The sequence below is a fragment of the Mytilus californianus genome, unplaced genomic scaffold (assembly GCF_021869535.1).
Source record: "Mytilus californianus isolate M0D057914Y unplaced genomic scaffold, xbMytCali1.0.p SCAF_12, whole genome shotgun sequence".
Taxonomy (NCBI): domain Eukaryota; kingdom Metazoa; phylum Mollusca; class Bivalvia; order Mytilida; family Mytilidae; genus Mytilus; species Mytilus californianus.
The window spans coordinates 57422888-57438286 of NW_026262604.1; positions in this window are offsets into that span (position 1 = coordinate 57422888).

A 15399-nucleotide genomic window follows, 5' to 3' on the forward strand; every position below is an offset into this window, starting at 1 on the left:
CAGCTAGACAAGTTCGATTTTTTGTTTTGCGTTGTATCCCTAAAATGTCCTTAATAAATTTTATATGTAAATGTTCAAATGGATCTGAATCTTTGAACACTTTGCTTACATCCTATACTTCACTTCCATAAAGAGTGATTGGGACAACTAAAGTATCAAATAATTTTTCTAGAATATTGCAAGAATTATCTATTAAAAGAAACTTGTTTTTTTTTAATTTTAAACCAAGCCTTCTTCCTTTCCCATAAGAATTATTTTGGAAGGACTTAAATTGTCTGAATAATTTATTGTTATTCCAAGGTAACATTAATATTTAACAGTCTCAAGATGCTCGTTTTCTACTTAATAATTAAAAAAATAATTACAATGTGATTTCCCATTATAATTGAATATTATAATTTTTGATTTATGTTTGTTTACATTCCAAAGGGAATAAAATTTAGTTAACTCATTAAGTACACTTTGTAGCCCTTCTTGGGTTTCTGACAATAAAATAATGTCATCTGCATATAATAATGTGGTTAGTTTATCATCTATAACAATTGGCTGAGTGTTTGTATGATCAAGGTCATTTACGAGGCCATTTATAAAAATATTAAACAAAGTTGGGCTAAGTACATCCCCTTCTTTTACTCCACAATTTGATATAAATTCATGGCTAATACCATTTTGAAATTTAATTCTGCATTTATTTTCATTATACATTGATTGAATGACATTAAAATGCTTGCCTGGAAGTCTGTTTTGGAGTAGGATGTAAAATAAACCCTCCCTACGGACAGTATCAAAGGCTTTTCGTAGATCTATAAATGCCTGCAAAAAAGAACTTCTATTTTTTGGTCTTATATTTATCAACAATTGACTTTAATGTTCTAGCCTTTTCTTTAAAGCCAATTTGATTTTCACTTTCAAATTATTGGTAAATAAATTTCATAAGTCTGGTGTGTATAATTTTATTGAATAATTTTCCCAAATTAGAAGTCAATGAGATACCTCTATAGTTAGAGGGGTCAGATTTGTTCCCTTTTTTTATGAATTAATGTGATCAGACTTGTATTCCATAATTTTGGGAGGCTGCCTTTCATGAATACCAGGTTGAAAAGTTTTGATAAGGGTTCTAATAGTATTGGAATACCACATTTAATCATTTCATTAGAAGTTAAGTCACCAGCTGGTGATTTACCATTTTTAAGTGTTTTAACTGCCTTTAGAATTTCAACTGGCTGAATTGGTTAATTAAATTCGTTGTCAGAGTTGCATGTATTTAGTGTTTTTTTATAAGGCATTCATCTTTTCAATGATCATGTCATGGAAATTATTGTTTGGTAAATTAGAAGTGCGTTCATTTATTTAAAGTAGTTTATAAATATTTTTTTTTTTTTTTAACTTTTTATTTTTTTATTCCCAACAATAAAAACATATACATGACATACATACAATATAATATATGTAAGATAAATACAATGTCATTATTATTAATACATCATAATTGGAAATATTTTACATTTTCTATAAAATAGATCAAAAGAAAAACGTTAAAAAAAATATAAAAATTAATAAATAAATAAATAAACAAATAAATAATAATAAGTAACAGATAGGAGTACAGGAGTTGAAAATAAAGAAGAAGGAAAAAAAACCAAAACAAAACACAAAACACAAAACACAAAAGAAAAAAAAACCACAAAAAATACACACAAAAAAACACAAAAAAACAAAAAAGCACAAAATGATAATCCAGTTACATCCCTATCAATTTTTTTTTTCAAATTTTAAATGTAACATATTCATGTTTTAAAATATTTGCAAAATTAACTAGACATATTTCTTTCGTAACAGCCATCAACACAGATCAAGGACATGACATGACAATAATATTTTCTTTAAAATAGATTATAAGTAAATAGTCATAAGTAATTGTAACAAAAATAGACATTAGCTACTATTCAATAACAGTTTTTCAAAAACATTCCATACATTGTCAAATTCAGTTATCTTTTTATTTTTTACAGCTATCCTACTCTCTAACTTATACATATCTTTCAGCTTTATTATAATTGTTTGCATTAAGAGATTCTTTTTAAAGCATCTGGAATTATACTTATACTTAATATAAAGAAAAATAATGTTGTATGGGTTGTTGGTGAATATCTTGGATAAGTCTCAAAAAAGAAAGTTTAATTTATTCATTGGGAGACTTATTCCACCAGAAAAGAACTAATTATCAATATCCTGTAGAAAATTGTGTACAGTATTGCAATTCCAAAACAAGTGTTATATAGACTCGTTCCCTGATTTACAAAATGTACATAAAGGATCATCGGTCAATTTTATTTTAACTAAATACTGATTTGTTGCAATAATGCAATGGTTAATCCTATATTGCAACCACTATAATTTACTTTTTTAGAAAGAGCAAAAGGCAGTCTGAAAATCTTTTTCCTGTTCAGATTCTGTTCACCTAAAATTTGAACCCAATGAAGCTGTCCAGTAGGAATAACATTATTTCTTGTCAGTACAGAATACATATCTTTTGATCCTTCACCATGTTTTAAAAATACTTGCAGCCATGATGGTATAAAAGGAAAAAATAGTTTGTAAGATCTTTTAGTGAAAGATGTCTCTTTCACTGCCGAAATAACACTGTTAAATTTTAGAAAATTTGCTTAAATTGGTCAAATGAAATATAAGATCCATTTTGGTCCATTATATCATTTACAAATCTAATACCACTTTTGAACCATTCTTGATAAATTACTGATTTATGATAAATAATTCTTGATCAAAGTGGTTTTCTTCTTTAATTTCTGATAAAAAGCATTTAATTTGTTAAGTAAGTTCCAAAATGTCTTTGGGTCTTTTTTCATATTTAGTGAAATTTGGTCACAGATTTGTCTTTTGTAACTTCTTTCTTCTTGTTTGTACCTTTTCTTAATTTAGATTTAAATGAGTAAAATGATTTTTTTATATGATCCATTGTTCGGAAACTTATTTACAAGAAAACATTACTTTTTAACTGTAGTATGAAGGTCATGACAAGAGTCCGTGAACCATTTTTTTTAAATTTTACTTGATAGGCCTATTAATGATTTTCTTTTGAACAAATTTAGTGGATGAAAGAGCTGTATAACGTAATATAGCGTTACATTTGTCCACAGCTATATTAAAATCAATCTGCCCATCACTAACAAAATCATCTATCCTTTGTTTCACATGTGAGCTTTGAATGTTTGTAGTATAGCAACCAATTGCTTTGTTATTTTAAATAAATTTACCAGGGAGTAAAATCACAAAAATACTGAACTCCGAGGAAAATTCAAAAAGGAAAGTCCCTAATCAAATGGCAAAATCAAAAGATCAAACACATCAAACGAATAGATAACAACTGTCCTATTCCTGACTTGGTACAGGCATTTTATTAAGTAGAAAATGGTGGATTAATCCTGGTTTTATAGCTAGCTAAACCTCTCACTAGGAGAGGATCTAATTTTGTCTCTTTTTTTTGACATTTTTGAAAACATGTAAGTAAAGAGCAACTGATGGGACAATCATATGAAATTGGAGTAAAATCATTAACTTTAAAGTTTCCAATGCATTCTAGTAAATTAGAAGACACAAGTGTATAGTCCACAAGACTTGAACTATTATATGTTATACATGTACATTTGCCAATAGGGTCTCCACTACTTCTTCCGTTCAGTATTCTGAGTCCGGATTCTTTACATGTATTGATTAATAATTGTCACTCTTGTTTGTAGATTTCGAATCAAGATTATTTCTTAAATTATGAGAATCAATTGATTACTCATTGTCGTTTGATTTTGGGAATTTTGCTTCATCAGAAATTACAAAATCAGGAATAGTATTAATATAGGCATTAAAACCACCTTGATTTAAAATATCTCCGGGTTGACTATGACTTTTTAAACCGGGTTCGATCCGAATTAGTTAATACGCGTTAAATTTAGGTAGTGTGAAATCCTTAACCCAGGGTGAACCCGGTTTAAAATTACCCTCATTTTAGGTGGAATTAATGTGTGGCGAACCCGGGTTAACTACCTCACTTATGAATGTGAACGCAAATTGAAGTAAATGTGAGGTTGTTGCTAAAGTGACTGATATGACGTTTACATAAATAAATCTTCAATGTGACGTAACTAGTACGTGACGTCATATATTGAATGACGTCATATTTTTACAGACGTCCAGTTACCGTATTTACTGGGTGACGAATTATATAACAAATTAGCGGCAGCAAGAGGGATACAAGTGTGTTTAACTATGTTGAAATACCTGCATAATGACAAACGATGAAATCTATAAGATTTCTGTCGCTTTTTTGTGGACGAAATGCGTGCAATTGGATAAAGTGACGGTAAAAAAAATCAGAATTCAAAAAATGCAACTGTGATGAAAACGAAAATGTAAATATGAGTCAAATATTTACAGTGGACAGATGCGGTTTAAAATTTTGGCGCTTACATTTCTATTTTGGTTGAGAGGGAAAATCCCAAACTGGGTTACTTTTTTATCAAGTGTGAACTGGGGTAAATAATTCGGGTTTATTAACACGGGTTCGACCCGGTTCAAATTTTATAGTGTGAACACGGTATATGTTACTCAATATTCCTAAGCAACTTTGAATAAACTTCATTTATATCATCTGTACAACCAGATGGATTTTCTGGTGAAAAATATACTATAGCAATAAAAATATCATTCTAAAGATTAAAAAAATGTTTATCTAGTTTAACCCATACGGCATTATTATGAGTACAAGATAGTTTGGATATACCTTTATATATAGAAATTCTGACATACAGAGCAATACCACCAGAACCAAGTCTGGCTCTTTTAAATGGAAAATAAAATTGAAAATTGAAATTGGGAATATGTAAAAGAGACAACAATCCAACCAAAGAGCAGATAACAGCCGAAGGTCTCCAATGGATCGTCAATGCAGCGGAAAAACCCCGCACTTGGTGATGGTCCTCAGCTGGCCACCCGATAAAAATGTGTACTAGTTCAGTGAAAATGGACGTCATATTAAACTCCAAAACATATAAATGCACTAAAATTAAAACACATACCAGCTCCAGACCTCAATTAAACTGATTGAAAGGTTATGTCTTCATCATATGAAAAACAAGTACAATCCCTCCTGTTAGGGGTTTAGTATCATACAATCATAAAATATATGAGAAGAACATAACCCGTATCATGCCATCAACTGGTTTTAGAATAAATATATTTTTTTCCGATGCAAAGACCCTGTGAGTGAATCAATATTAATACCAAAATATGCAATCCTTAATGATCAGACAACAGTATTGTAGCTATATCCCTTCCGAATAATTCTGTTTAAAGGTTTGGTTAGCTTTTGAGGTGAATGCCGACAGTTTGGTGCTTTGTAGAGAATATTACCATAAAAGATTGGATGTGAAATATCTGAAAATATGAAATTAAATGGTTGACCCTTTACTACTTTTTGATGAAATCAATGTATGTTCAACATTGTTTTTCTAGTTGTTGTTTTCTGATTTCATATAATTTGTTTGATACTATGAAATTTCATGCAAGGGGCGTGCCCCTTAGAACTTTGTTTCATAATAATTGACTTTGCCTTTACTATATTCAGAACTCGAGTATTCCAATATATCATCTATTGATATTTGATTATGCTGACTACTATTAAGCTGGTGTGTGTAAAATGGAGTCAATAAATATATTTCATCAACTTAGTAGATTGTGTTAATATGTACATTATAATCACTAATATCACAGCTGTCATATTCGTGCATTTTATGACGGTGGTTTATTAAGGCGACAGTAGTTTACCAACGTTTCAATCTCGTAACTCAAGGAATTTGTATCTACCTTTCCCATGTTTGTAAAAACAAAAGCTCTGTTTATTTAATGAAACGATCTTACAATTGAGCATTGGGAACAGTGAATGTTTATCTAAGGCAGTTGAAAGTGGCGTTAAACACCAATCTATTAAATTCAAAGTAGCATACAAAATTGTTCGAGCCTGCGTGCTCTTTAGAAGCAAAAATACGTATGATTTTCATCTATTGTTGAACACCTTATAAGACAACGTAAGATGAGCTATGTCACGCACAGAAGTCCATGAAAAAAAAACGATTGAATTTATCTTTGTTGCTACACAATAATGATACTTGAAGGGTAAATAATGAAATTCATAAAAATGAATGACGTAACTGAAAAGTAATCTATAATGTTTATGTATTGATCCAAATGAATAAGAAAGGTGACATTTAAATTTTATTCATCGGAAGCAACAGTACGCTAAACTTAATTAAAAATGTAAGTTATCTAGATTTATGATTTCGTTTTTAATTTGTTAAAGTTTGAATTAGAGATTATTTTTTTTTTTAATTATCAATTTATTCTATGCTTAGTTTAGTGTTCTCCCATTGTATTTATTTTGCTGTGGCTTCCACTCACATATGTTTTACTTGTGTTTCATGCAAATTAATCTTTATATTCAAAACATGGGAGATATAATTATTATTACACTCAAAACACACAACTAGAATGACGTCCTTGCAGCTTTGATTCCGGTTTATCAACATTACAAGGGGGACATGCTGAGTACTTAAACACTTGTGTATCGCCACTTTATATTTATGTGCCTATCCGAACGTATGACGATATCGTTTAAACTTTGTGTTGTTTATCCTTTAGCAAATTCTGATTCTTTGATCATTGCTGGAATATTGAATATTTTTTCACTAAAGGGTAAACAAATACATATACCCTTTACTATTTGTATAAGACAGGAACATACTTGTTTAAATCTTACCGCGAATTTAACAACTGTTTATATTTAGATGTTATAATAACACCGTTGTGATGTTATCGTAAAGGCGCTGTCAGTAAAATTCAATAAAATAATTATAAATGTCGTGACTGAAGTTTTAAATCACCAATCATAACGAAATATATCAATATGTGAATCAATCACGCCTGTTTTTATATAAGAAACAATTCAAGACAACATTTTGTCTCAAAATTCAAAATAAAAAAAATGTATTGAAGCATCAGGAAGTGAATCATTAAAATCATATTATAACAATTATGTGCAGATTTAATCAATAGTAGAATACACCTCTACATATTTAGTAAATTCCAGTGGCAAAAATTAGACACTGTACTACCATATAATATTGTCACCTTCTGAAAAGTGCCCATAGCAGATTTGTCAACAGATTATTCAAGCTCAAAATGAAATAAAAGACACACTTAAGTCCGGTTAAAGCTGTTAATAATTAGATTTTAATTTATCCCTAAAAAAAAGAGAAAGAATGTTTGAACAAATAAGAATTAAGCATTGCTGTGAAAGCTGTGACATCGATGCAAAAAAAAGCATATGGAACGGAATAAAGAAGAGAATATAAAGAGATATCTAAACGTCACTGTAAATGTTATATGATGTCGTTCCGTTAGTCTTTAGTCAAGTACAAACAAAATATCGAGCTCACGAATAGAAATTTGATTGATTTGATTGATTTTTTGGTGTTTTAACGCCACTTTTAAGCACCGCTTTTTGGCTATTTCGTGGTGGCCAGTTTTTATTGGTGGAGGAAGCCGGAGTGCCCGGAGAAAACTACCGACCTTCGATAGGACAACTGACAATTCTAGTCAATTAAGATTGGAGTCGAGTGCACCCTCACGAGCGGGGTTCGAACTCACAACCTCAGTGTTGACTGGCTAGTGATTATAGTAATTACTACTTAGACCACTCGGCCACCGAGGCCCCAATAGGATTTTGATTACTTTGAACTCTGGATTTAGATTCTACACGTTTCGGTCAATATAATTTATGTAACGGAAAGAGAGAATATTGTGTACACTTGGAACAACAACAGTTACTCCAACGACACAAAGTAAATAGGAAATCCTCAACAATCATAGGTCGGTGGTATGTTCCTTTAAGATTTCAACAGAAAATGATCAACTTAATCTTCTGAAAAATCTTAGATACCCAAATTATACAAGTTTCATTGCAATCAATGTTGTATTAGCCGTCTCTTGAATGCTTCAAGACGCTTCCTTTCTTGAAAATTGTTGACACCTTTTTCATCAAAAATAGAAAGCCGACTTTATCATCGGCTCCGTAGTCAGTACTCCATTCCTGACATGATATATAACAAAACTTTCTAAAATTGTCCGTTTATAAAAAATTTAATTATAAAGAAACTAAGTTTTCAACTCTCTCAGACAAACTTGACCTTAGATGGATTTGGTCATTTTTTATGTCCTTTTTGGTTATAGCTCTTCAACCGTTTCGGTTCTTATACATCCTTTGCTTTCAAATATTCGGCTTTGAGCGTTCCTGATTAAGGTAAATCAAGAAAAGCGCTTCGGACACATTACATTTATAACGTGGTGTTTTCATTGTTTATAGCACTGAGTCGATACCTTAGCTGGTTGACTATTTGTCCCCGATGGTATCATCAGCTCAGTAGTCAGTACTTCTGTACTGGCATGATACATAACAACCCATTCTAAAATTGTCCGTTGATAAATATTTAAATCATAAAGAAACTAAGGTTTCAACTCCTTCAAGCAAAATTGACCTTATATTCATTTGGCTATTTGTTTAGGTTCTTTTTGTTATATTTTCTTCAACTGTTTTATTCTAATACATTCTATGCTTTCAAATGATCGGCTTGGAGCGTTCCTGATGAAGGTTAATCAAGATAACCGCTTCGGACGCATGAAACCTTTAACGTGCTGTTCTCATTTTTTTTTTCAGAGTAAATGAGACACTTCTTTCTATAGGTTGGTGTGAATCAGATGTGGAAAGTAAACAAAAATAGGATGACCTGTTTCAATATTTCCAATGTATGTTCCTGACCACGGTAAATAAATAAGATAAGTCACCGCTCATTACACTATTGCAACACATGGCCAACTCAGACACAAATATTTTGTTTAATGAAGGGACATATCATATTTTTTCAAAATACAATATCCCGCTCTGATTCAAACGATAATTCCACAAGACGGACATCATCGAGACGCTTTATGTTGTAGTTGACAACATATTTATTTATACATTTGAATGATGTACTTTGTGTACTTAACCTTTGTTTTCAATTGAAACCAGTTTGCCTCTCTGCTTACCAGCTTGTTCCTTTATTATAATGAGCTAGGAGCTTAAGATTCTGAAATCATCATCAAACTTCACGTTTTGATATAAAGATGATGTGCACTTACTAATTTTTTACAGTTGAGTATGTGTCAAATCTGAAAAATAGACAATAAGGTTTGGTTGTGATTTACCGTATCCCGCAATGGTGGTAAGTCGTGCACTTAAGGCCATTTTTTATTTTATTTTTCTGTAGACTTAGCTTTGATTTTTTATTACTGTGTATTGTCAAGCTTGGTTACTCATTATTGTTTCTCAGTCACTGAATGTACGATGTTGTTCCATACTGCAGCAGCTGACCCGGTTTGTTTACATTCAAATTCTAATGGCTTCAAAACCACGTGACACATTGAATCGTTATATCCAATCAAATTGCTCTACTGTCAATTAGGTGATTTTTTAGTACAAGGCAATTATATAATTTGTTTGTATGATATTGCTTTGAAATAGTTTGCAATAAATTGGGGGTTTATTCAATAGGAAACCTCATTATTAGCCATGAAATTTGATATCAATGGAATTTTATATGAATATTTACTTATGGTCAGAATATCGATCTCTTTATATTGAACCAATTTTTTTTTTAATGAAAAATATATGTATATTGTTTTTTTATTAACCTACTCTATATTCCTGACCAAAAATATGGCATGATTATCGTTTGTTTCCCAAAGTTTTTCTTTCATTTTGGATGGGTTTTTTTTGCGGGAAAATCGATTAAGACGTAAGGTGCTTGCCATTTTGAAATTCTTGAAAATACGATTTGCTTGGCCTGTTTGGTCTGCCATTAAGATTGATGACGCTTAATGGAATGTAAAAAAAGCAATGGAGGCCAGAAGAGGGGATTTCTGAAGTTCTGGAATGTTTTTAGGCATTCGGAAGTCAGGTTTGAAACGGCCATTAGAAAATTGGCATTTTTGTACAATTCTTTAGAATAACAATGAAAACATATCTTTAGAAATGTTTGTTTATTTAGAAGAGTAGAAAAAATGTATTCTGTACTAATTTTGTACGCTGGTATTAGCGTAGTGACGTCAATGCGGAGTTTTCCCGTGTGATAAGTACAATAACAAAATCCGAACGAACCAACATTATGACCGATTATAGACTACGGTAGGATATAAAAGAATGTTTTCAATTTCCAAATTGTGCACCTCCCATTTCTATAGCAATATTTCAGCAGCGTTTGCATGTGGTGTATAAATCTCCCAGTTAATTCTCTATCCAATGGCTGCTTTATTAAATCTCACTCAGTCATTATTTACCAATTGGAATTTGGAAACAGTCACATAATCAGTAACATTACAGATAGGACTACTATTTTGGTATTTAATGATCCAGGAGCGCGAAATTATGTCGTTAGTGAGTTTAAACATAGGAACATCGTATAAGGCAACCGATTCATGATGATGACTGTAAAACTTATATCGTGTCGATTTCAGAAGTTTTTCTCATAACTCTGTAAGAGAAGTTTTGGCTTAAGGAATATTTTCCCGTTAATGAAGTCCGTATAGTGTGAAGAAAAATTTAGATTGACAATAGGAAGTTAAAATCATAACGTTTGTCATAGATTCTTGTTTGAATTCTTCCAACTTTTTGAATATCGAGGAAAAGATAAAGAATTAAAGCAGATCCTCTCGAGTTCACTGAGATAAATGCGATGCAAGCACTCAGTAAAACACGGGGTTACATTCATAAATATATCTGAAAGTTAACTTAACAAACTTTCCACGTTTTCCTTTTTTTTTTCATTGAAGTGGTTATGCTTTGTATGAGTTAAACAAGTCGACCAGATGTGGTGCACAATTAATACCTTTTCGAATATCGAATGTCTGTTGACATATCAAACCAACAAACTCAACAAATATGTTGTCAATAAAAACGTTCAGCATTTTAATTTGATGATATCATATTAGCTGTATATATTGTTGGAATCAGAATTTATTTCACATAGTAAGATTTTTCATGACTTGAAACAAGATTGGCTAACATGTTAAAATTTAACTGCTTTTTGTTTTCGAAAAGCGACCCATTTTGTGTAATTTTCATTTAATCCAATCTGTGATTTGTAATTTCGAAAATTAAAAGCCTTTATAGTAGGACGTGTTTTACTTTCCGGAAAAAAGTAAAATAGCAAAAATACCGAACTCCAAGGAAAATTCAAAACGGAAAGTCCTTTATCAAATGGCAAAATCAAAAGCTCAACACATCAAACGAATGGAAAACAACTGTCATATTCTTGACTTGGTAGAGGCATTTCCTTATTTAGATCATTGTGGATTAAACCTAGTTTTATAGCTAGATAAACCTCTCAATTGTATGACAGTCGCATAGAATTCCATTAAATTGACACCAACGTGTGAGGGAAACAAACAGATATAATATGTAAAATTGTCAAAAATTGGGGTATAGTAGTGAACGCATGTTATGAAGAATCTTAGCTGAAGACGACATATGTCGTAGCTTTATATGTAAATTTTAACCATTGTAATGATGTCAGCCTATTAATTTACCACGGTTTCATTTTCTAGCATATCAACGCTTCCTGAATCTGTCCCTGATATGAACTCATCATATTATATTCAAATTGTTTTCTCTGTGTGCCTAATTTCACTAAGTTTGAATTGAATAATTTACTGATGTCTGTTCAGTAATGAATTTAATTTAAAAACTTACCTTTTGTGATTTTATTTTCTTTCATTGAGAATCATACCCCTCTTTGAGGTATGAATTGTATGATTGTTATCGAACACATCGACGAAACCTCTCGGCAACCAAAGGGTTGCAATTTATATATCTCTTTTATGTTGATATCAATGAATATAAATTACACCGGTACAACGGACACACTGGGCATGTACCTTAATATAAATAAACTAGACAATCGTATAATATAAGTTGGTAGTACCGAGGTATAGATGTAGAGTCAATAATAAAGATTTGTCGGTTAAGGTGCGAATCCCTGTTTTCTCTGTGTTGTCCCTTTTCTTTAGTTTTTCAATGTTTCTTCTTTTGTATGTTATTTTTGATAGTTTTGTCATAAGAACGAGATTTGCCGTTTATTGTTCACTGGTGTTAAACTGATAATGGTAACTGCAGTTAACACGATCGGAACATGGCGGAGGTAGAAATCGGTAAAATCATTTTCTGCTAATTTCTCCGTGTAAACGTGTTGTTTTCAAAAATAATTCAGCCGCAGATTGATCTAGATTGGTTTTGTTGTAGGTGTGTTCTCTTATTATCATATATGGCCCCGTTACAAAAATAATAGCTATTGAAAATTTAAGGAAGATAATCGTAACTCCATGAAATTTGTGTGATGTGATAATCGTAACTGGACTATCAGATAGTCGTAATTTGGACATGATAATAGTAGCTTATCAGTGACGGGGACGGCATCTATATCTAAATCTTGTTTAAAATAAAATTGAGAATGGAAATGGGGAATGTGTCAAAGAGACAACAACCCGACCATAGAGCAGACAACAGCCGAAGGCCACCAATGGGTCAAACAATGGTTGACGGTCTCATTGAGGACGAACAATAAATACTGAAATGGCTAGTAGACTTAGAAAAAACATTTGACTTAATATGGCATGATTGTTTAATGATCAAGCTGCATACGTTCGGTATAAATTGAAATTGGTTATGGATAAACAGCTTCCACACAAATAGAACAATCAGTCAGATGTATGCTAACTGAAGACCTGTTGGTGACCTTCTGCTGTTGTCTGTTCTATGGTCGGGTTGTTGTCTCTTTGACACATTCCCCATTTCCATTCTCAATTTTAACTAATTTCTTTGGAGAACAGTTTGATACAAAAATCGGCTTGCAATAAGGGTCAGTACTATCACATACCCTATTTAACATTTTCATAGCTGATATGATGGATAACACCAAAAGACAGAACTGCAAGTTTGTAGATGGTGGTACGTTATGGCACAAGGGAAAAAACATAAACAAGATAAAAGAAAAAAACTGCGGAGGATGCCAAAGCAATATTAAAGTAGACTGAAAAATGGAGGATTAATGTAAACCTGGAAAAATGTGAAAAATGTCTAAGACAACACTGAAACAGAGCAGAAAACATTAATTGTCAATTCCTTTAAATTAAGGTAAGTTCTACACCAAAGCTACTCAGTGTAACTCTGGATGAGAAGCTAAAATTTGACAGATTAATCAACATAATGCAGAAAAGAGCAAATAACGCAATATATGTAATAAGAGATATACAGGGTATGGCAAGAAAATCAAGAACAAAACTAATCCAAATCTACAACAGCACAGTGAGATCTATTATGGAGTACGCATGCCCAGACTGTCAATTTAATTCTGCAGACAATATGAAAACACCCGAAGCTGTACAAATAAAAAGCTTGTCACTATGCGTTGGACTACCAGGAACATCAGGTAGAAAGGCAGTGGAAGTCGGAGCCAATAGACAACCTATCGGCCTTAGAATAGAAAAAATCTTAGTACGTGAAATGGCAAAAAATTCAATCACATAACATAGCAGAACCAATTAAACAACTGGAACAGTTTTTAACCAACAACGATACATATGAAAAACAAGAGTCACCATTTCGTAAGGCTATAATAAACAAATCCATCGACATGTTCAAAGCTACAAAGGTTGATATCAAACTTATAGAACAAGAGTTCACATTTAAAGCTGGCTCAGATTGTATGCTGTTTAGAGCACCAAGCTATTGGAGTCTACTAGGTAGTTCGAAGAGCAGAACAGCAAAACAAACTGTCGAAAGTAAACAGGTTGTAAAGGGCCTACTAGGGGACAGCACAGACTCAACAGTTGTAGCATTCACAAACGGCTCTTGTCAGGGTAACCCAGGACCATATGAGGCAGAAGTTAATTCCTGAAATAGCCAAAGCATTAGCTTAGAGAGGCCAGTAGCTAGTAGAGGATCAATACTACTTGCCGAATTTGTAGCTATCCAAATGGTTCTTGAGCACTGCATTAAACAATCAAGGAACAGTTTTCTGAGGTCAAAATACCATCAGATAGCCAGACTGCTGTAGGCATCTTGACTGTAAACTGGAAATCTTCAAACAAAATAACAGACATTAGAGAAAGAAATGGAACACTTTTGAGACACGACATACTAACAACTCTATCTTGGATCCCATGCCATGCTAATATAGTCGGGAACGAGATAGCAGATCAGTTGGCAACATACGCTACAAAGGAGGCCTAAACGACCAATATATTGTCGTAACAATGTCAGATGTAAGAAGCGCAGTTAACATGTCTACACAATTGAAATGTGAAGGTAGATGGACAATTAGTGAAACTGGGAGACAACTTTTCGATCTAGTACCTATTGTTGGGAAGGATGTACAATTTAACACACCAAACTCCCAAATAGAATGAGTATTAACAGAACTGAGAACAGGTTACAGGAGATTAAATAAATACCGAAACCAAATATGTCAATCCCTTTCGCCATATTGTGAATGCGATGAAGAAAAAACTTCAGAACAGTTCTTACTATATTGCCAAAGACACCAACAGGAAAGGGTTGATATGTTGAGACAGATGGATATAATGAACATCCAAACAGATATGAAATCAATATTGAACCCACCAAAGAGAGCAACATACTAAGCAATATCTCAAATTGTGGGGGAATACATAGCAAGATTAGGGCGATTTCCAGAACTGGCAAGCCCTGAAACCCGATCCTGCGTCTAAACAAGTATACTAAAGTATCGTGAGAAATTACTTTGAGCAATGGTGTACCATATGAGGAAACAAAGTAGTATCAATAGACAAGTTGTGTCATATTTGGCATTAGGATCGGGATCAGGAGATTCCGGGAATTATTCCCATTCAAAAAACGTTTTCTGATATAACCAAAGCGGCCTTATATAGCGTCATTACGGTGGCAGTCCAGAAAAGTAGACCAAGAGTTGTATAAAAGAAAATTGCAAAATTACTTTATTTTTGAAAAGTATTTCAATCCTGAAAGTTTTTTATGCGTTAGTTGTTATTACGACGCAAACTTTTTATCAAATATTCCGTTAGCAGAGGTACTTGATAAAAATCAGTTACTATATATATTATCATTGAAATATTTTCTACAGTTACGATTATCTTTCCAATTATTTGTCCACAAGTTACGATTAATTTTTTTTTTTAGTTACCATTATCTTCCTTAAATTTTCGATGGTTATTATCTTGGTAACGAGACCATATATATAT